This window comes from Phyllobates terribilis, unplaced genomic scaffold, assembly GCF_046119375.1.
Source record: "Phyllobates terribilis strain yellow unplaced genomic scaffold, ASM4611937v1 Scaffold_5__5_contigs__length_657084704, whole genome shotgun sequence".
In the NCBI taxonomy this organism is placed as follows: domain Eukaryota; kingdom Metazoa; phylum Chordata; class Amphibia; order Anura; family Dendrobatidae; genus Phyllobates; species Phyllobates terribilis.
Genome location: NW_027362765.1, coordinates 512,033,168 through 512,053,563, shown reverse-complemented (window position 1 = coordinate 512,053,563; position 20,396 = coordinate 512,033,168). Strand labels below are relative to the sequence as shown.

The following is a 20,396-nucleotide window of genomic DNA, read 5'->3' as shown; positions in this document are numbered from 1 at the left end:
TTGTCTGCTGCTATGACAAGGCTTTTTTGCCGCTGCTCTTTTAACCTGACGTAATTGCCTGTAGGAAAGAGTCCTCAATTTGCCCTTATCAGCACGCACACGTGTGTACTGTGAATCAGCTACATACTTCTTGATTGCCAAGACACTTCATCCTGATCATCGCACAATGTTGATTGTAGTCATGCCTTGACCTAAACACTCCACAATTTGTTGCTTCTCAGCAGCCGACACATCCTTTTTCTTTCCCATTTTGGCAGAAAATGTAGGCTGCTTAATAATGTGAGACAGCCTTCTTAAGTAGTCTTGCCTTTCATTGGACACACCTGCCAAACTAATTAGCACAGGTGTCTGCAATTGCTTACAGTGATATAAAGAGCCCTGACACACATCACCATCAATGAGTTTAACTGACAAACAAACAAATTCTTCCCTTATCACTCCTAAACACTTTTTGCATAATAATTTGGAACACAGTGTACATGTGCTTTTCCACAAAACACCAGTGGTTCACGTAGTGAATCTTACAGTTCTAACTTGCCAACCGTGGTCTGTATGGAGTTGTTCAATAAAGGGCCCAAAATGAAGATAACATAGATGGGAGAGGTCTCTATGAATAGGAATTCCTAAGTATTTGATACCCTGTGAGGGCCAGGCAAAGGGAAAGTTGGACTGGATGGAATCCTATATGGATTTGAGGAGGGAGACATCGAGGGCCTCAGACTTCGCTGCATTGATTTTAAAATTTGACCATGTAACAAAGTGATCTATTTCAGCCATAACAGCATGGATGGATATATGTGATTGAGTGATATATACTAGTACATCATCAGCAAATAGAGAGCACTTGTACTCGGTGCCTCCCACCTCAATCCACCTAATATTGGGGTTATGGCGAATTGATGAGAGCAGGTGCTCCGTCACTAGGATGTATAAGAGAGGGGACAGAGGACATCCCTGCCTTGTCCCATTGGTGATTGTGAAAGGTGATGAAAATGTTCTGATGCACCCCCTGGGCCTTGGGACACTCGGAGCCGGACCCTTTTTGGTGGATGCTGGTGGTTGTAGTCTTTGTGGCGGCGACCCGGTTCCGTGGCTCAGGGTGGTCAAACCAGTGGCGGAACTATTTATGTGGTTTTGATGTTTAAATGTCCGACTACGCCACCCGTGGATTGCGGTCAGAGTGAACCGCCGCTGCAGGGCAGACTGCTGAAGCTGGTGTTGTGGGTGCAGCAGAGCGTAGCATAACTCCCCACGGGAGGAGTATAGCCTCAGGGCAGTGTATGCGGAGGATGGGGGTGATGGTGCAGGGCAGCAGCAGTAACGACACGGAGTCAGTGATGCAGTCCAGGGCCTTTACTCACAGTTCTTATTATCCAGACCACGTCTGCAGGTAACGGCTGCCCACGTCGTACTGTGCTCACCAGATGAGGGGCTCAGACAACTCCCAGATAACTTTGGAGTGCTTCACAGGACCCCCTTTGTGTGTCCTTTGTCTGGCCTTTCTTACCAACCCTTCTGTCCGGCTGCCTCGGGCCTCCTCTTGGTAAACTTGGCGCCAGTTTCCCTGACCCTATGTGCTGCCCTCCTAGCGGGTGTAGCGAGGGGCTGCGCCACATAAAATGTCACAGCCTCCGGTTTCTAGCTGAGGGTCGTTTCCTGCCTCCACTAGTTTCGGGGACCGGTCTCCCCCTTTGGCCTGACCCCTCCATGCAGGTGGATTCGGGCGTGCGGTGGCGACTCGCCCGTCCGCACCTCTGGGATCCCTTCGTTCCTCATTCCTGGAGCCTTCTCCACTCCTCTTCCTTCCTTCTCCCTCTTCCAGGCCTGGGCCTCTGTTACTAGGCCCGCCTCCGGAGCAGAGCTCATGCAGAGCCCCTGCTCCCTGCCACTTCTGCTCAGACTTCTCTGCACTGAACTAAGATGGTGCCCACCTTTTATACTCCCTTCTCAATGCACCCAGGAACTGCTTCCTCCCTGCTCCTGCACTACAGGGTTCCCCTTCCTCAGTGTTCCCTCCCCCCACTCCAGCCAGGGACAGGGACTGTCGTGCCCATCTCAGGAGCATATTGGTCGCCCTGCCCCACGGCAATGTGGTGTAATGCATGCAGGTGTCGGGTCCTGATCCACACTCCATCCTTACCTGAGAGTGAGATATCACACCTCTGGGTGAGGTGCAATACCTCTGTAGCAACCGAGCCCTCAGGGTGCTACAGTTCCATTTATCTTCAGCCTAGGTGACGTATTGCGATACAGGGCCGTGATTTTGGCTATAAAAGGGTCCCCTAGACCCCTACCCCAAGCTTTTTAAGAGAATCATATATGGCGTGCCAGGAGACTCTATGGAATGCTTTCTCAGCATCCAACGAGAGTATCTAATTACAAATTTTTAACTGCATCTAGTCCAGGAAATACTTTGTGCCTAGTAGCAGTGTCTGCTAGTCAGCGGATTATCCCGGCTGTTAAGCAAGCTACACCACCTGTAGTTTGGACACTTAATTTTTTCAAAGGAAATGCTTCGGGACCACGGGATACTCAGTGAAGAGCATCAGGAGGCACCCCAAGGCATAGGGGCTGGGACTGGCAGTAGGATGCCTTGCGGTGGACAGCCGAGCTCGATCCTTATAAAAGCTTTTTAACTGCAGCAGCTTTAGTGGACGCTACTGGAGCTGGAATTACGCGGCTGCTGGCATGAGACTTGCCCTCCAATAGATCCTTGTAAATGGATTTAAAGTGTATTCATTCAAATTAGAGAGACAATTTAAATTAAAAAGCTTAGAGCTGCCTCCACCACAGGGGGGCTCGCTCGACCCACCAGCGGACAGGCACCAGTATTGGGAGAGTGGGGCTGGCCGTCAGGGTTCACCGTGGCTCTGGCACAAACCCGGCGACACGGAGGTGGCACGGGCAGGAGCGGACTGAACGTGTCGGCTTCTCACTTTTTGGATTTTAGAAGGGCATGACATGCCTATATCTGTGTCTCCCCCTACTTTTACTCCTCCACCTCTTTTCTTTTCTCATGACTATATGTACTTGTCACTTTTCCATGTGTTAGTTGTGTCTTCTGAGCAGTTTGTCAGCTTTTGGACACCTTTGAAGGTGTTTTCTATGTGTTTCTATGTGTTTTTGTTTGCCTGCCATTGGTTTTAACGGTGTTCGAAGGTGTTCGACGAACAGTTCGACGAACACACGGGTGTTCGACGAACCGAACCAAACTCGAACACTACGGGGGTGGCTCAACACTAGTCATGACCGGGAGTGACCTATGACGCTTCATAGATTGCAGTATAGAATCGGTGGACGTCGTGGGAGCGGCATGAATTACATCCGACCTGCGGGGATTATTTTTTAATAAATTGGTGAATGAGGGACTGTTTGCTATTTTTATTTCTTTATTATTTCTTTATTATTTTTATGTCTTTCAGGTTACCATTTGTGGACTACTTCGGATTCGGTGGACTATATCGGAATCCCTGGACTGGATGCTTTGTTTTGTTTTTTTTTATTATTAATTGGTGAAACAGGGCTAGTGTTGGTCGGGGGAGTTTTTTACAATAAAACTGTGTGGTTTTTTTTGTTAACATACTGGGTTAATAATGGGGGTCTCTGATAGGCGCCTCTCAATTATTAACCTCAGGGGTTGATGACAGCTGACATCAACTCCAAAAACCATTACTCCAATTGCCACCGTACCAGGACAATCAGAAAGAGCCGGGCAAAGCGCCAGAATTGGAGCATCTAATGTGATGTGCCTCAGTAAGAGGTTAAAGGGGTCGTCCACCTTTGGGGCCAATTTATTATCTTATTTGAATGTATCTATTTGTGGCTAAAAATCATGTTCCTAATTGGGTGTCATTAAAGCATTTGCACAGTTTGCCTTCTATAGCTTCTGTGTTGCAATATCTATTGCTGGCGGCATAATGAGTTAACTGAAAATCTGCTCGACTGAAATTTTGGATTTGTAAAAGTCTGTGTCTCCTGACAGATGTTCCTGCGATCTGGGAATCCTCAACACCAGCGGTGAGATGACTTTATCTATATGTTTAATATATATAATATCTGATATATTTGTACGGACGTCATATTAAGATATTGGCTCATTTTTCTTTTCTTCTTACAAGTCAAATAACAATTCCTATAATGTTTATATCCCATAAAAAACACTTTGCCTTCCTTTTACAATAAAATATGATACATGAGCGACACCCAGTAAATGGCAACTACTGTATCTGTGTAGTAAATATACGGTGTATCATGTGCAGACAGTATTTTTCGGACTATACTGTGAGGTCTTATAACGCTATTACCTGCAGATATCGGATTAATCTGCAGGTTAATTGCGTTATGAAGGTGCCCGGCCGCTATACTGAAAGTGCGTCACCTGGAGAAAATCAACTTTATTTCTCCAGTCATTGAAGCGTGCCTGGGGGAGTTACAGTCACGGCTCACAGCACTGAAAGTGGCGGCTGTATCCGCACCCCAGCACTGACTGACCGGTCGCTCAGAAGTGCATCAGTGCGTAGCCGGCTGTCAGTCAGTGCCGGGGTGTGGTTACATCCGCCGCTCTCTGTGTACTGAGTGGTGACTGAAGCTGTGCAAGACACTCCTCTATGACTGAAAGCTGGTGGCTCCTCCATTGCCGGCATCCGTGGTAATCGCACTGCATTTGGATGACATCTGAGTGCAGTCCGTTGTTTTGCACCCATAGACTTGTATGGGTGATTGAGATCCGATTCTTGGATGCAGTTGCAGAATGATGCTATTGTTTTCTCACGCTGAAGCGTCATGAGAAGATAATCGCAGATCTGAGCTGTACCACGGAATAACACCGGTCCGAGTGCTATGCAATGTTGTATCACATAGCACTTGGCCGTGTTATATACGCTCATGTGAGCGTGCCCTTAACCTGCACATTTACCCTATGTCTACAGGCATTTGGGGACATGACAGGTTTCCTTTAAACTCCTCCAAACGGTGCATCTTTCCTGTGGTGTTATTCTTCACCTTACCTTTTTTTTTGGGCTGGGGGGGGTCCGAGGCTTTTTTTTTTTACAAACGCAGCATGCTGTAGTCAGATTTTTTTCAGACTGTCACCGACCTGATGATATTGTATCCCAAGAATAAATCCCGTTAAATCGAGCTGCGCTGCTGAATAAATTGATCTTGATAATATTGGCGCACTAGGCAGCACAAGCCAGGGAATAGTGCAGAGAATATATGCACTAGACCAAAACCGTCCCGCCCTCGGGGCCCTGGTATCCTCCTTTACATATAATACTTTATAATACTATGTTCTCTGATATAGTCAGCAAAATACAGTATATTATAAGAGGCATCCCAAATTTTGGGGAGGAAAATAATAATTATTTTTTTAAATAAAATGGTGGTGCGTCTTATAGTCCACTTTTACTGTAGCTTACCGGGGGAGGGCGGCTGTGGAGGAGCGGGGTCACAGGAGGCAGGGTCACTGCTGCAGGAAGCTGGCAGCGGTGTCAGAAGTGGGGCGATGCTGTGGGCCCATGGCCAGGAGGAGGGGTGTTCAGTGATGCGAAGGTGCGGTGGGCCCCAGGTTTTCACAAAATGACAAAATGTCAGAGGAGTCCCCGCACTTCCCATCCTTTTCACTGTGGTGGACTTTGGGAAAATGGCCGCCAGAGGCGACACATGTGCAGGTTAAGATCTCGGGAGACGAGACCTCACTGTGTACATGTGCTGCTTCTGGCACCCATTTTCCCCCAAATTCATTTCTGACACCACCACCAGCTTCCTGCAGCAGCGACCATGCCTTCTGGGAACCTGCTCCACAGCAGCCGCCCCCCACCCCGGTAAGCTACATTCGGATTATAAAATGTGGTGCCCCTGAGGGTTCAGTCGCCACAGAGTTACTGCCCCTCACCCAGAGGTGTGGTACCTCCTTCTCTCAGGTAAGGAGGGAATGCTGCCCGGAACCCCAACACCTGCATCCAACACTACACTGCTCCAGGCCGGCTGGAAGGGCGATATGCACTTGTGTGCTGCCCTGTCCCTGGCTGGAGTGGGGGGAACCAAAGTTAGGGGGAACCAGTAGTGGGTGTGGGTGGAGAAAATAGAGTAGGGGAGCACCATAGTAGGAGATATATAAAGGTAAGCCATCTTAGTCAGTGAAGAGAGTGTGTACAGTCAGTGAGGACTGTAAGTCCGGGAGCAGAGTCTCTTTAGGAGCTCTGCTCCACAAGTGGGGCCTAGTGATAGAGGCCCAGGAAGGGAGCAGAGGAGTAGGGCTCCGATCTACAGAAGGGATCCCAGGGGTACGAAAGGAGCAGGAAGCCACCCGTACACCCGAAACTGCCCGGAGGCAGGAGGGATCAGGCCGCAAGAAGGGGAACGGCCCCTGGTCCAGCCGTGTTACTCCAGGTCTCGGCTGGGAAAACCGGAGGCTTCTGGCTTATATAGTCAGTTGCCGAAGCCTCATTCTAATCCCCGTGAGGGTCAAGCAGGTCCGGGAACTCCGACGAGACAGGAGGGACTCCAGAGCACCCGAGCGGGATTGAGAGTGGGGAAGCGTAGGGCAGGAGGGAGAAAGACCCAGCGCGAAGACAGCCTAGCAAGGAACACAAGAAAGTGGGATTCTGTCAAGTACTCCTAATTTTCCTGAGGACATGCTGAACCCCTGCCTGGTGAACGCAGCGCGACGTGGGAAGCTGACACCAGTACAGTGCACCAGTGGAACTGTTATAAAGAACTATGAGTAAAAACCTTGGATGACCGCACTGCACTGCCTCCGTCCATTTCTTTCATCTGCGTCACCTCTCCCTCCCTGCACTACAACGCCCAGCGTAACGTACACAAGCTACACTGCCCTGAGGCCCGCTCCACCTGTGGGGAGCCATCCCAACTAAGCTGCCCAAACACCGGTCTCAGAGGACTGTCGCAGCGCTAGTAATCCTTACCAGACACCACAGGTGGCGTCACAAACAATTCACAAAAATCCCCTATAAATCTAATTCTCCCCCTTTTTCAATAGTGACCCCAGGGTACGGGCCCGGGAGCCGACTACCGTGACATCCCCAAGACCAGGCAAAGAGGCCCGGGCGCCACAGGTGGAGCGGGCCTCAGGGCAGTGTAGGAGTAGGTGGTGGATGCTGGTGAGAGATGGCGGGACAGTCCCGGAGGAAAGATGGACACTCACACAGGGGTAAGCTTCAGCACCTTTACTGGTGTTGATGCAGGCACGGTCCAGGGTACTCCGGGCGAAGGGTGCACTTTTAGACTCTCCCGAGTGAGCGGGTATAGGGCCTCCTGATCAGTGGCTTTCCTCGCTAAGCTTCTGACCTGCCTGGAGCTAGGCCTAGCTTGGTTTCTGTCTCTCACTTGCACCTGCTGACCTGGTGGTAGGGCCTTCTCTTGGAGATCACTCTCCCTCCGTGACTCCTAGCCCTGGTACGGTAGTCAGCGTTTGGTAAACCTGGGACCTGTAGTCCTCCAGGGGTTCTGGTGGTCCCTACTGGGTATAAAGGGACCCTGTAGGCGCGGACTCGATGTCCGGTATATATCTCGGGGTGAGCCTGGTATGCTCATCTGCCCCCTTGCTACTTCTTCCTTCTCCTCTCGTCTTCGGCCACATTCAGGGCCCTCACTAGGCTTCACACGTGCTGTAGGCCTTGGCTCGAATAAGCACCGCAGCAGCTTGCTGCTCTTCACTGCTCTAAGCGTCAGCACGCTCTCTCCTCACAGTCCGCACTCTGACTGCAACTCCAACTGAACTCAGATCTGACTAACTAACTCCACCCCCCAATATATATATCTCCCTAACGGGCTCCCTCTGCTGGTCTGAGGTGGTAGGGTGGAGGTGTGTGAATGTGTTGAGGGCCTCTTGTGGAGAAGTCCATCCATGCACCCCTCTGGGATCTGTGGCACCAGTGCGCAGCAGGGCGCCACATTCCCCCCTAGTAAAGCTCAGTACTCCTGGACTGAAGTAATTTTTCATAAACAGGTCAAACAGTAATAACGTTTCTTCCCTTTATGGGAGGCACTTTGCTTGAACATTACAGGTAACAAAAACGTAATAAATAATAAATATATGTACAATAGTTAGAGTTTTTGAGCAATTGTCAGTGAGTCCCCTAACAGGGTGTCCATTTCACTGCAAAGTACAAGGTAGCTTGAGGGACCTGTCCGTAAACCCTCCACGTAGGTCCTGGGTGTGGCTGCAGGGCGTAGGTGATCCGATGTTGGACCACAAGTCTTGCCACGCCAGACAGGTTTTTCTTCAATGGTTACCTAAAAGGGGCACTCCAGGGAGTGCAATATGTACAAGTAAACAGTTTTTGGGCTGCACACAGTCCTCAGCCACAGAGTCTTTTTATGTATACTCTTACGGGTAACTAAACGCAACAAGAAAAGTGTCCATGTCACCTAAATTGTCCATTGTAAGGCAAAAATAAGTCAATAAATACATACATGGAAATTACACAAGAATAACATACCCCAAGGGGCAACTATTTATACTGTCAGAGTTTCTCTTCCTACTCTCTGTATCTGACACTGGTCTGACCTTGCGTGCTACGTGTTGACCTACGTAGTATTGGGATGCGTGTGGTACTGGTGTTTGTACTACCTCCCACTCTGTCAGTTCTAAGTGTTGGGGGACTGCAAGACTGCCTTAACCTCTCTACGGGACTGGCAAGTGTACCATTGGCTGGGCCTTCTTGCTCTGCTCCAACAGGGGATCCTTCTTCCGGGGATTCTTCCTGAGCAGGCTCTTCCGGGGCACCTACAGGTTCTACTTGCTGTGGAGGGTCTTCTGGTTGTTGGAAGAAGTGGATCACAGGTATTATTACTGCTCCTCCTAGTTGGGGCCAATCTGCCGGGAAATCTCCTAACTTAGTATGTAGTACTGCTTCTTTAGGCTCCTCCGGTACAATGAGAGGCACTTCTTCCTGGGGCTTTAGCAGACCTGGACACAATTTCAGATGGCCTCTAGACACCGTTGCAGTCGTTCTTCCTCCGTCTTTGCTAATTAGACAGGTTTTCCTATTGTCGAACCTGGAATTCAACACAGTGTAAGGTTCTCTTTCCCACTGGTTGTCAAGTTTGTGGTTTCTTCTTTTTCTTTTTAGCACAACTTCTCCAGGGGTTAAGGGTTCGGCTGGTGCACTCTTGTTATACTGTGCTTCCGGCTTGTCTCTTACCCTATTCAGACTGTCTTCGACACAGGCCTGTACTCTCCTGTACTGCTCCTGTCGCGTCGTGTCCCAGTCTTCAGTGGACATATCTGCTTCGGGTTCTACTACACCAAGCTCCAGGTCCATGGGCAACTTTCCGGGTCTTGCTCTCATTAAGTACGCTGGAGTACAATTGGTGGAACTCACAGGTATGTGATTGTACAGATCTACCAGGTCAGGTAGTTTGTCTGGCAACTGGTTTCTCTCCTCTAGCGGTAAGGTCTTCAACAGGTTGATGACTATGTTATTCATCTTTTCACATAACCCATTGGTTTGGGGGTGGTACGATGTAGTCCGGATCTTCTTACACCCGTAAAGATGGCAGAACTCCTTGAAGAATTCAGCTTCAAAGGCAGGGCCTTGATCCGTCAGCACCTGCTCCGGGTATCCATGGGGCCTGCAGAAGTACGCCTGAAACGTCTTTGCCGCAGTCTCTGCCGTCAGATCCTTGACGGGGGCGACCACCAGGAACCGGGAGTAGTGATCCGCCATGGTCAAGGCATAGGAGTATCCTGACCTGCTGGGTGACAGCTTGACGTGATCCAAGGCTACGATCTCCAAGGGTCGAGTTGTCTTGATGGGCTGCAGGGGTGCCTTCTGGCTGCTGTAGTCTTTTCTTCTGAGGCTACAGGGTCCACAATCCCGGCACCATCTCTCTATGGAACTGCGCATTCCAACCCAATAAAACCGACCCTTCAGAAGGGTTTCTAGCTTCTTCCAGCCAAAGTGCCCCGCTTGATCGTGGTAGGCCTCCAACACCATCTGGATGTCTGTCCTGGGCACTACTATCTGCCATACCATCTCATGGGTCCAGGGGTTGACATATCTTTGGCACAGCTTCTCTCTATAGATGAACAGCCGGCTTCTCTCATTCCACAGTTGCTTGGTTTGCGGAGGAGCGTCTTTCTCCTGGGAGGAACCTTCCTGGGTTATCAGTTCTTTGATACGGCTGACAACCGGGTCGCTGTCCTGGGTCTCCTTCCAGCTGTGGTGAGGCAGAGGGTTTAATGTCTTCCCGTGATACCTCCTGGAGGCGCGTTGATCGTGGACCATCCCATTACGGTGGAAGGCAGGTCGCTCAATCTCCTCCAGGTCATCCACTTCTTCTTCATTGTCTGACTGGTGAGGCATCCTGGACAGGGCATCGGCATTGGCATTCTTGTGGCCTGCCCGGTATTTGATGGTGAGCTGATAGTTTGACAGCCGGGCCATCCAACGCTGTTCCATGGCTCCCAACTTGGCTGTTTCTAGGTGTGTCAAGGGGTTGTTGTCAGTGTAGGCAGTGAACTTACTGGAGGCTAGGTAGTGCTTGAACCGCTCAGTGATGGCCCAGACCAAGGCCAGGAACTCCAACTTGAAGGAGCTATAGTTCTCTGGGTTTCTCTCGGCCGGACGAAGCTTCCTACTGGCACAGGCGATCACCTTATCTTTGCCATTCTGCTTCTGACTTAACACAGCTCCTAATCCCTCGTTGCTGGCATCAGTGTACAGCAGGAACGGTTGGCTGTAGTCAGGGTAGGCCAGGATCTCTTCGCCGGTCAGGATCTCTTTCATCACTGCAAAGGATTCGGCTTGCTCCTTACCCCACTGGAACGGAGGATTTCTGCCTCTCCCGGACTGTCCTACCAGGAGATCTTGCAAGGGCACTGCCTTCTTGGTGTAGTCCTTTACAAATTCCGGGAATTCCCAACTAGTCCCAGGAACTGACGTACCTCCTTGAGATTCTTCGGTTCGGGCCATTTCTGGATGGCTGTGACTTTCTCCGGGTCTGGTGCTACTCCTTCTGGACTGACAATGTGTCCCAGGTACTGAACCTTCCGTTTGAGCAGGTGGCACTTGGAAGGCTTCAACTTCATCCCATACCGGGACAGCGACTCAAATACCTCCGCCAGGTGCTTCAAATGGTCCTCGTACGTCTTGGAGTACACTATCACGTCATCCAGGTATAGCAGTACAGTCTCGAAGCTATGGTGTCCCAAACAGCACTCCATCTATCGCTGGAACGTTCCAGGGGCGTTGCAGAGTCCGAACGGCATACTGTTGAACTCGCAGAGTCCCATCGGGGTAGTGAAGGCCGTCTTCCCCAGTCCTCCTCAGCAACAGCTACTTGCCAGTACCCACTAGTGAGGTCAAGGGTAGAGAAGTAATTTGCAGACTTTAGTGCAGCCAGGGATTCCTCTATACGGGGTAAAAGGTATGCATCTTTGTATGTTATGCGATTTAACTGTCTGTAATCTACACACATCCTCGTGCTTCCATCCTTTTTCTTGACTAGGACCAGGGGAGCTGCCCAGGGGCTACAGCTATCTCTTATTACCCCTTCCTTCCTCATGTCATGCAACATTTCCTTCGTTTTCTGGTAGTGTGCTGGTGGTATGGGCCTGTAACGTTCTTTGATGGGTGGATGGTCACCTGTGGGTATATGGTGTTGTACCCCTTTAATCCTCCCAAAATCAAGTAGGTGTTTACTGAATACCTGTTCGTATTCCTGGACCAGGGAAACCCTGCTACGTTATATTTGCAGGGTTGGGGAAGAATTAGATTGTGATGTGTATATGATTTTTATAGAGCACCGTTACCTGTATTGTATGTTATTTCTTTAAATCCACCTCATTTCTGCTGCATAGCAATAAACCTGTTAAACCGTTTTACTCCTGTCCCGGATGAGTGTGTACTGAGCTGTGGCAGGCGCTTCCCGAATCAGCCCCTGGCAGAAGATACCAGTCCTTCTGCAGTTCCAGTGAGAGCTCCAATCAAGATTCGGGTGGAGGCACTGCGCCCTAGAGAGGTGAGACCCCCCATAACACCCAGCTTACCGTGGTAGCCCAAAAGGGGTGTTACAGTGGAGGTACTGCTGAGATCCAGAACTAAAACAGGAGCATTTACTATGGAGACTTTAACAGAGCAAGAAGTGTATTTGTGGTGTGAAGAGATGGATGTTACAGCTAAACAAAGCTTTGCAGTGAGTGGTGAGCTCTGTGATGCGTCTGATGAAGAGATACTGAAAATAGTAAACCAACTCACTGAACTTGCCCACCCTAAAGTGGTCGACTGCAGGAAGGAAAAGGGGGGACAGTTACCCACAGCCCTGATCTCAACCGGGCAGACATTGAGGAAAGAATACTTCCCATCCATGATAGCCATGTCCCCAGAGTATGGTCGACAATGGAAGATCACTTGGCCTACTGAGTCCGAAGTTGAGACCCGGCAACAGGAATCAACCACTCAGCCTAGAAAGACTAGTATATGTCCGCCCTCTACTCCACTTAGAGCCAGTCCTGAAGAGACAGAGGCCCCTGCTGATGTGCTTATGACAGCTATGGAAAAGTTAGTCAGTCAGTTTGCAAAGATGCAGCCAGAAGGGAACTAACGTCATCTAAGAACTTTCTCGGGTGCCCTCCCCACCCCTGCTGGAGAAGAAGGATATGATACTTGGAGGAATGTCACTTTACTGTGCTTAGAAGAGTGGCAGTGCACTGATGCCGTAAAGAAGCAGAGAATAGTAGAAAATTTGAAGGGTACTGCTATGGAAGTGGTGCAGGCTGCTTGGCGGAGCAAGCCACTAGCAACTTATCAAGATTATATGAGTGCTTTAGAAGATGCTTTTGGGTCCTCTGAAGATGCTACTGATCTACTCTATAAACTCCGTACCACCTACCAACTGCCAGATGAGAAGATGTCCGACTATCTATACCGACTAGATAAGCTGGTTCATAGAATAGTATCTAAAGGTGGAGTCAGCCCTAAAGAAGTTGATCAGTGTCGTCTGGAACAAGTGCTCAGAGGAGCTCTCACGCATGATCCAATTGCCCAGCGGATGAGGTCTTGTGATAAAGAGAAGATTCCCAGTTCTTTTCATGAGTTGCTTAAGGAAGTTCGCAAGGAGGAGGTTATTTTGGCCGCAAGAGAGAAGACATCCCCTCGGGTGACTACTGTTGCCCTGAAGCCAACAGCCGATTGCCGAGAGATGGAACTGTTGAAAGTCATCGAGAAACAGGGGGAGCAGATTACACAATTGTTAAGTGCTCAGGCCAAGACAATACAGCGGCTACAAAGTGCTGCAGAGGAAGCCGAGAAGCAAACCCTGGCTTCAGGAAGAGAGAATTATGACCTGTGTAGAGTGGAGAGTAGGAAACCAGAAGGGTGCTTTGTCTGTGGGAGTCCAGGCCATATAGCTCGTCAGTGTCCAAAGAGGTGGAGCTCAAAGAACTCTTCACATTTTCCCCATCACCCTCAGAGGCAGTCGGGAAACGGGAAAGGGGGCCAGTAGAACCCCATACTGAGCCCCCATCAGCAACTAAGACCTACTCTACCTCCCCCTCCAATAGTGCCTCATCGAAAACACTGCCTGAAGGGTTAGTGGGACCAGCCCCACATGTCCCCACATATATCAATGGTCAACCTTGTTCAGTATTGCTGGATAGCGGATCTCAAGTGTCCATCATCTTCGAAGGATGGTATAAGAGATATTTATCCAATGTGCCTCTGAAACCGCTGTCTGGACTCGTGGTGTGGGGACTGAGTGAGCACAGCTATCCCTCCCAAGGATACGTGTCCGTGACACTACGATTCCCAGAGACTGTTGTTGGAATGGATAAAGAGATACCCATCATAGCGCTAATCTGCACGGAGGCAGAGGCAGATGAGAGACCAACACCTGTCATAGTGGGAACAAATGTCAACATCTTCCGTACGTTAGCTCAGTGGTGTCGTGAAGTTGGGGGAGAAAATTACTCCTATCCATTCACCCAGTCTGTCTGGAAGCCTATGTGAGGACGGAGGAGGAGAAGAGGGAACTGCAGCCTGAAAGCTTTGACCCTTGTTTTGAAGGAAGTGAGCTGAAAGGAGAAGAGAGGAGGCTAGTCATCGACGGCATGATGACGCGGGGGCGGCTTTCTCTTTAGGCGAATGGGACATGGGCCTTGCCCAAGGAGTAGAGCATCGCATTCGGTTGAAAGATCAAAAGCCTTTCCGAGAGAGATCCCGAAGATTGGCCCCGGCGGATATCGAAGATGTTAGGCAGCATCTACGCGGTATGTTAGACACAGGAGTCATCATAGAGTCTAGTAGCCCTTATGCTTCCCCCATCGTGATAGCTCGGAAGAAAAATGGAGCTATTCGGATGTGTGTGGATTATCGTACCTTGAACAAACGTACGGATCCTGACCAGTACACTGTGCCCCGAATCGATGAAGCTCTAGATTGCCTGCAAGGGAGCCAATGGTTTTCTGTGTTAGATCTCCGGAGTGGCTACTATCAGATACCCATGTCAAAGGAAGATCAAGAGAAGACCGCTTTTATCTGCCCCATTGGGTTCTTCGAGTTTCAGAGACTGCCTCAAGGACTGACAGGTGCTCCGGCCACTTTTCAAAGATGTATGGACAAAGTAGTGGGGGACATGCACTTACGTGAGGTCTTGGTTTATCTAGACGATCTTATTGTTTTTGGGAAGACTCTGGAAGAACACAACCAGCGGTTGTTCAAGGTGCTGGATCGGTTGAAGGAGGCTGGGTTGAAGTTGTCCCTTGATAAGTGCCGGATTTGCCAGGCGACTGTGAAATATGTGGGGCACATAGTCAGCAGAGAAGGAATTTCCACCGACCCCGCCAAAGTGGAGGCTGTGGTAAACTGGCCTAAGCCCACCAAGCTGAGGGAGCTTAGGTCCTTTTTAGGATTTTGTGGATACTACCGAAGATTTGTACCCCAGTACTCTCGGATTGCGAAGCCGTTAACTGCCCTTACCCAGGGGTATCCCCCTTCCGGCGGGACAGCCCACCCCTCAAGGTCAAGAAAGAGAGACTACTTCCGAGTTAATGAACTTTTTGGGAAAAGATGGACACCCTTATGCGACGAGGCATTCGAGAAACTGAAGTCATGTTTGACCCAAACTCCAGTGTTGGCCTATGCAGACCCCAGTAAACCATATGTGTTACATATAGATGCTTCTCTCGATGGACTAGGAGGGATTCTCTATCAGGACCATGATGGCTGTCTACGTCCTGTTTACTACATTAGTCGAGGATTGACTCCCAGTGAACGCAACTACCCAGCTCACAAACTGGAGTTTCTGGCTCTGAAATGGGCTGTAGTGGACACGCTGCATGACTATCTCTATGGGGTACACTTCGTGGTTCATACCGACAACAATCCATTAACCTACGTGAGAACCACAGCAAAACTGGATGCCACGGGGTACCGGTGGCTTGCCGCACTCTCTCTGTATGATTTCAGCTTAAAATATCGACCAGGGATCAGTAACATTGATGCAGACACACTCTCTCGCCTGCCTAGTGAACCCTTAAATGAGGAAGAAGAAGGAGGATGGATAGAGGTCCCTGCCCCTGAGGTGAAAACTCTGTGCCATAGACATCAAACTGATGCCCTCCCTATGCGGTGCTGTGCTAAATTCTTAGGAGCATCTAGTGAAGTGCTCCCGTTGTCGTACTGCCGAGTAACAAATGTAACCCCAGACTCTCCCTCAACTGACTCGTAATCAAGTCAGAACGGCGCAGCAGGAGGATCAGTCAGTGGGGGTAGTTCGATGGTGGGTGAAGAGGGGCTGGAGGCCCGAAAAGAATGCATTAAGAACAGAGGAGTCTGTCTTGCTGACTCGGCAGCTAGAGTCGCTAGTAGTAAGAAATGGACTACTATACCGGGAGGCAAAGGGCCAGAAGGGAGGAGTCCGCAGACAGCTGGTGTTACCCACCCGATTTCGGAAGATGGTCATGAAGTCCCTGCATGATGACCATGGACATCTTGGCATCGAAAAGACCATGAGTCTTGTGGCCGACCGATTTTACTGGCCTCGCATGGAAGCGGATATTGAAGAATACTGCAAATCATGCTCCCGGTGTGTGTTGAGAAAAACCTTGCCTTTGAGAACCGCCCCCCTTGTGAACATTACCAGTGATGGCCCATTTGAACTAGTGTGCATTGATTTCCTCTCCATCGAGCCTGATGAAAGCAATGTCAGTAATGTGTTAGTGGTCACTGACCATTTCACCCGATATGCCCAGGCCTACCCCACTAAAGATCAAAGGGCAATTACTGTGGCAAAAACATTATGGGAGAAGTTCTTCGTACATTACGGGCTGCCTGCCCGCATCCATACCGATCAAGGAAGAGATTTCGAAAGCAGACTAATCCAGGGGCTATGCGCTCTCTGTGGGATCAAGAAATCCAGAACCACACCATATCACCCCCAAGGGGATCATCAACCTGAGAGATTCAATCGTACCCTTCTGAACATGTTAGGCACTTTGGATCCCAGGAAGAAGGGACACTGGAGCAGGCATGTGAGCCAGTTGGTTCATGCCTACAATTGCACCACAAATGAGTCAACTAGATACTCTCCTTATATCTTCATGTTTGGAAGAAAAACCCGACTACCAGTGGATATTAGTTTTGGGACATCCATTGACCGTTGTAATGGGAAGACCTACTTAAAATATGTGTCCCAGTTGAAAGAAGATTTAACAAAAGCTTACAGATTGGCAGAGCAGGCCTCTGTCGGTCAGGGAACCGTAATAAGACTCGCTACGACTGTAGGGTTCGAGAACAAGTTTTACTGCCTGGAGATAGAGTCCTTATCCAACTTCTGATCCTTCCTGGGAAGCACAAGCTTGCTGATCGGTGGTGTCCTGACCCTTACGTGGTGATGGAGAAGTTGCCCGGTGTCCCGGCCTACAGAGTGAAGCCTGAGAAAGGGGGCGGAGCTGTTAAAACCTATCATCGACACCATCTGTTGCCTGTGGGAAAAAACATCCCTTTACCCCCATTGCCAACTCAAGGAGGTCATACAACTCTTCCGTGCAATAGGAGAAGTCGAAGGTGTAAAAAACCACCCCAGACTGGAGTTGCCTCAGGAGGAAGTGACAGCGAGTCTGGGGATGAATGGGGACCTGACGGTCAATGGAGCTACAGGGAGACCGAGGACCCATGCCCCATGGGCGTAGACCCTGAAAACCAGACCCCTGAAGTAGAAACAAAGAAAAGGGACATTTGTCAGGAGGCGAATGCACCCTGCCCACAATTGGGGGAAAGTTAAGAAGAGGGACATTTATTGAATGAAGAGATCCCCCTAGAGGAGCCCGTTCCTGAGAGACAAGAGTCGGGGGCTGAGGAGGGGGGCCCCTCAGTACACACTCGTCCCAAGCGGGACACTAGGCCACCCATGATGTTGACCTATGATAGAATGGGACATACCACTGAGGTCCCCAGGTTGATACACCAGGAGGTGGTTTGTGTGCATGTAAATTTGGTGTTAGTCAGGATGCCTTAACCCCCATTCATGTTTCAGGTGGTGAGTCTTCATGTCATGATGGGACACTTTCAATGACTCACCAGGGGGAGAATGTAACACCTGCACATGGAACTGTCAGAGCAGCTACTGGTATACTGGGACTTACAGACACTAATCGTTTTTTCCCTGAGCTGCAGTGGACTACAATTCCCATGGACCCTTGTTTCAGTCAGATGACACAGCCTGGAAGGATAGGAGGGAGGAGGGACTTAGGGGAGGGAGCTGGAGAGAAAGTGAAAGTAAAACTAGAGAGGAAAGGGAGTGTGGCAGCTTGTTGTTGTGAAAGACGGAGCGCTGTGGACTTGTATCCCTCTACGCTGCGGAGCATTGCCGTCCCCTCTGATATACCCGCGCTGCTGGAGAGAGCGCGGCCCTGTCACCCGGTGAAGCAAGTGACATCAAGGACTCGGAGAGTTCTGCCGGCACTCCCACCATATAAAGGCGTGAATCCTGCCGCCCCCAGCTGGTGTCCAGGGAAACATACGACCGGTTGAGATGCACCGTGAGTGCCCCTTTTGAGAATTGTGGTTCTACCAGCGCCAGTTACAGTGAGTATACTACGCCCCAGACTTTTTACGTTAATGTTCATCTAAGTGCACCAACGGTTATAAATTTGCGTGCCAACATCCGCGGCAACTGGGCCCCAACGTTTGGACTGAGTTAATACAAGAAAAGGGAAACACTGCTACGTTATATTTGCACGGTTGGGGAAGAATTAGATTGTGATGTGTATATGATTTTTATAGCGCACCGTTACCTGTATTGTATGTTATTTCTTTAAATCCACCTAATTTCTGCTGCATAGCAATAAACCTGTTAAACCGTTTTACTCCTGTTCCGGATGAGTGTGTACTGAGCTGTGGCAGGGGCTTCCCGAATCAGCCCCTGGCAGAAGATACCAGTTCTTCTGCAGTCCCAGTGAGAGCTCCAATCAAGATTCGGGTGGAGGCACTGCGCCCTAGAGAGGTGAGACCCCCCATAACACCCAGCGTACCGTGGTAGCCCAAAAGGGGTGTTACACAAGTCTGTATCATCAGGATTAGTCTCTACTACAATTAGTCCCTGGTCCTTCAGTTCCACTCTTCCCACCTTCACTGCCACATCCTTAACCTCGACTAGGTTAAGGGGAAAGCCATTTGAGGCATGCACGGAAAGGTTTGGATCTGGTGGGTGAAGTTCGTCTATGGACCAGAACCTTTTGTAGAGGACATCAGGCATGATGGTTACCTGAGATCCAGTGTCCAGCAGGGCAGGTGTCGCGATGCCGTCCAGCACAATGGACAGGAAAGGTCTTCCTCCCACGAACCGGTGGTACCAGCTTGATGGGCCTGGTTGATCTACTTCTGGGTGTCAGCCCTCGGCCTCAGGGTTTTCTCGTTTAAAGGACAGGTCCGTGTTGTGTGGCCTGCCTTGCGACAACAGTAGCAGATGAGTTCCTTTGGAAGGCGGCGTTGGTCGCTGGTCCTCCCACGGAGTGACGTTGCTCTCCTCCTTCTCCTCATCCAGGGGACATCTTCAGGGCTGTCGGCTAGCAGGATCCTTCCTGCCGTCTCGGGCTCCGTCCGTAGCTGCAGGGCGCTCCTGACAGTGGTTAGAGTTTTGCTTAACTGACGCACTTCAGAGCGCAGGCTGTCCAGCTAATTAGGGGGCGCTGTTTGCACCTTGGCCTCAGCGGTCAACGAGGGAAAGGTGGACGCTGCGGGCACTGGGGCGGCCCCACCCTGGTAACTTTGGATAACAGTACCATTTGTCTCCAGGGGTTGCAGTCCCTTTATAGCCATATCCTTAAAGGTGTCAAAGGTGGCATCTGGATGATCCAAAGCCCACCACCGTACAGTTCTGCTCTCCTCCTGGTCTTCTTCCAGGACCTTGCGTCGCTCGCGTCTGACGTCAGAGCGCTCACTGGACTCCTTACAGGACCTGACGCTTCCTGCTTCGACGTCGCGGGGCGGGGCATGTCCTGGGCTTCGCGCGCTTTAGCAGTTACGCCTCTCAGGTTCCCTCGGTTACGCCCCTCTTCTTCCCACGCTGCAGCGCGATAATGGCGACGATCTTCACCACAGTTTAACACACAGTTCAGTTCAATAAAGGCGCACAGTACCCGGTGGCAACGGGCACGAGATCCTGTTCGTGACGCCAGAAAGAGCGATGTCGCACCCAGGGGATGGGAACGACTCGGCGCCTGGGCCTTTGCCTGGTCTTGGGGATGTCGCGGTAGTCGGCTCCCGGGCCCGTACCCTGGGGTCGCTCTTGAAAAAGGGGGAATTAGATTTATAGGGGATTTGTGGATTGGTCGTGACGCCACCTGTGGTGTCTGGTGAGGATTACCAGCGCTGTGACAGTCCTCTGAGGCCGGTGTTTGGGCAGCTTAGTTGGGACGGCTCCCCACAGGTGGAGCGGGCCTCAGGGCATTGTAGGAGTAGGTGGTGGATGCTGGTGAGAGACGGCGGGACAGTCCCGGAGGAAAGACGGACACTCACACGGGCGTAAGCTTCAGTACCTTTACTGGTGTTGATACAGGCACGGTCCAGGGTACTCCGGGCGAAGGGTGCACTTTTAGACTCTCCCCAGTGAGCGGGTATAGGGCCTCCTGATCCGTGGCTTTCCTCGCTAAGTTTCTGACCTGCCTGGAGCTAGGCCTAGCTTGGTTTCTGTCTCTCACTTGCACCTGCTGACCTGGTGGTAGGGCCTTCTCTTGGAGATCACTCTCCCTGGACGCTGGGGCCTCCGTGACTCCTAGCCCTGGTACGGTAGTCAGCGTTTGGTAAACCTGGCTTTCTTTCTAAAGAAGCCATACTACAATAGTGGCTCATGTGTGTTTTCTCCTGGTTCCCATTACCCTTAGTGACCGAGTCCATTTTGACCCTAATGACCAGGCCAAATTATTGAAATCT

The 20,396-nt window shown here is 50.5% G+C and overlaps 1 long non-coding RNA gene across 1 annotated transcript in view; it reads right to left on the bottom strand.

Annotated features, from left to right (window-relative positions):
* The window catches only part of LOC141271302 (uncharacterized), a 38,330-nt gene that overhangs the window by 10,564 nt on the left and 7,370 nt on the right, over positions 1-20,396 (bottom strand). The window lies entirely within an intron of this gene.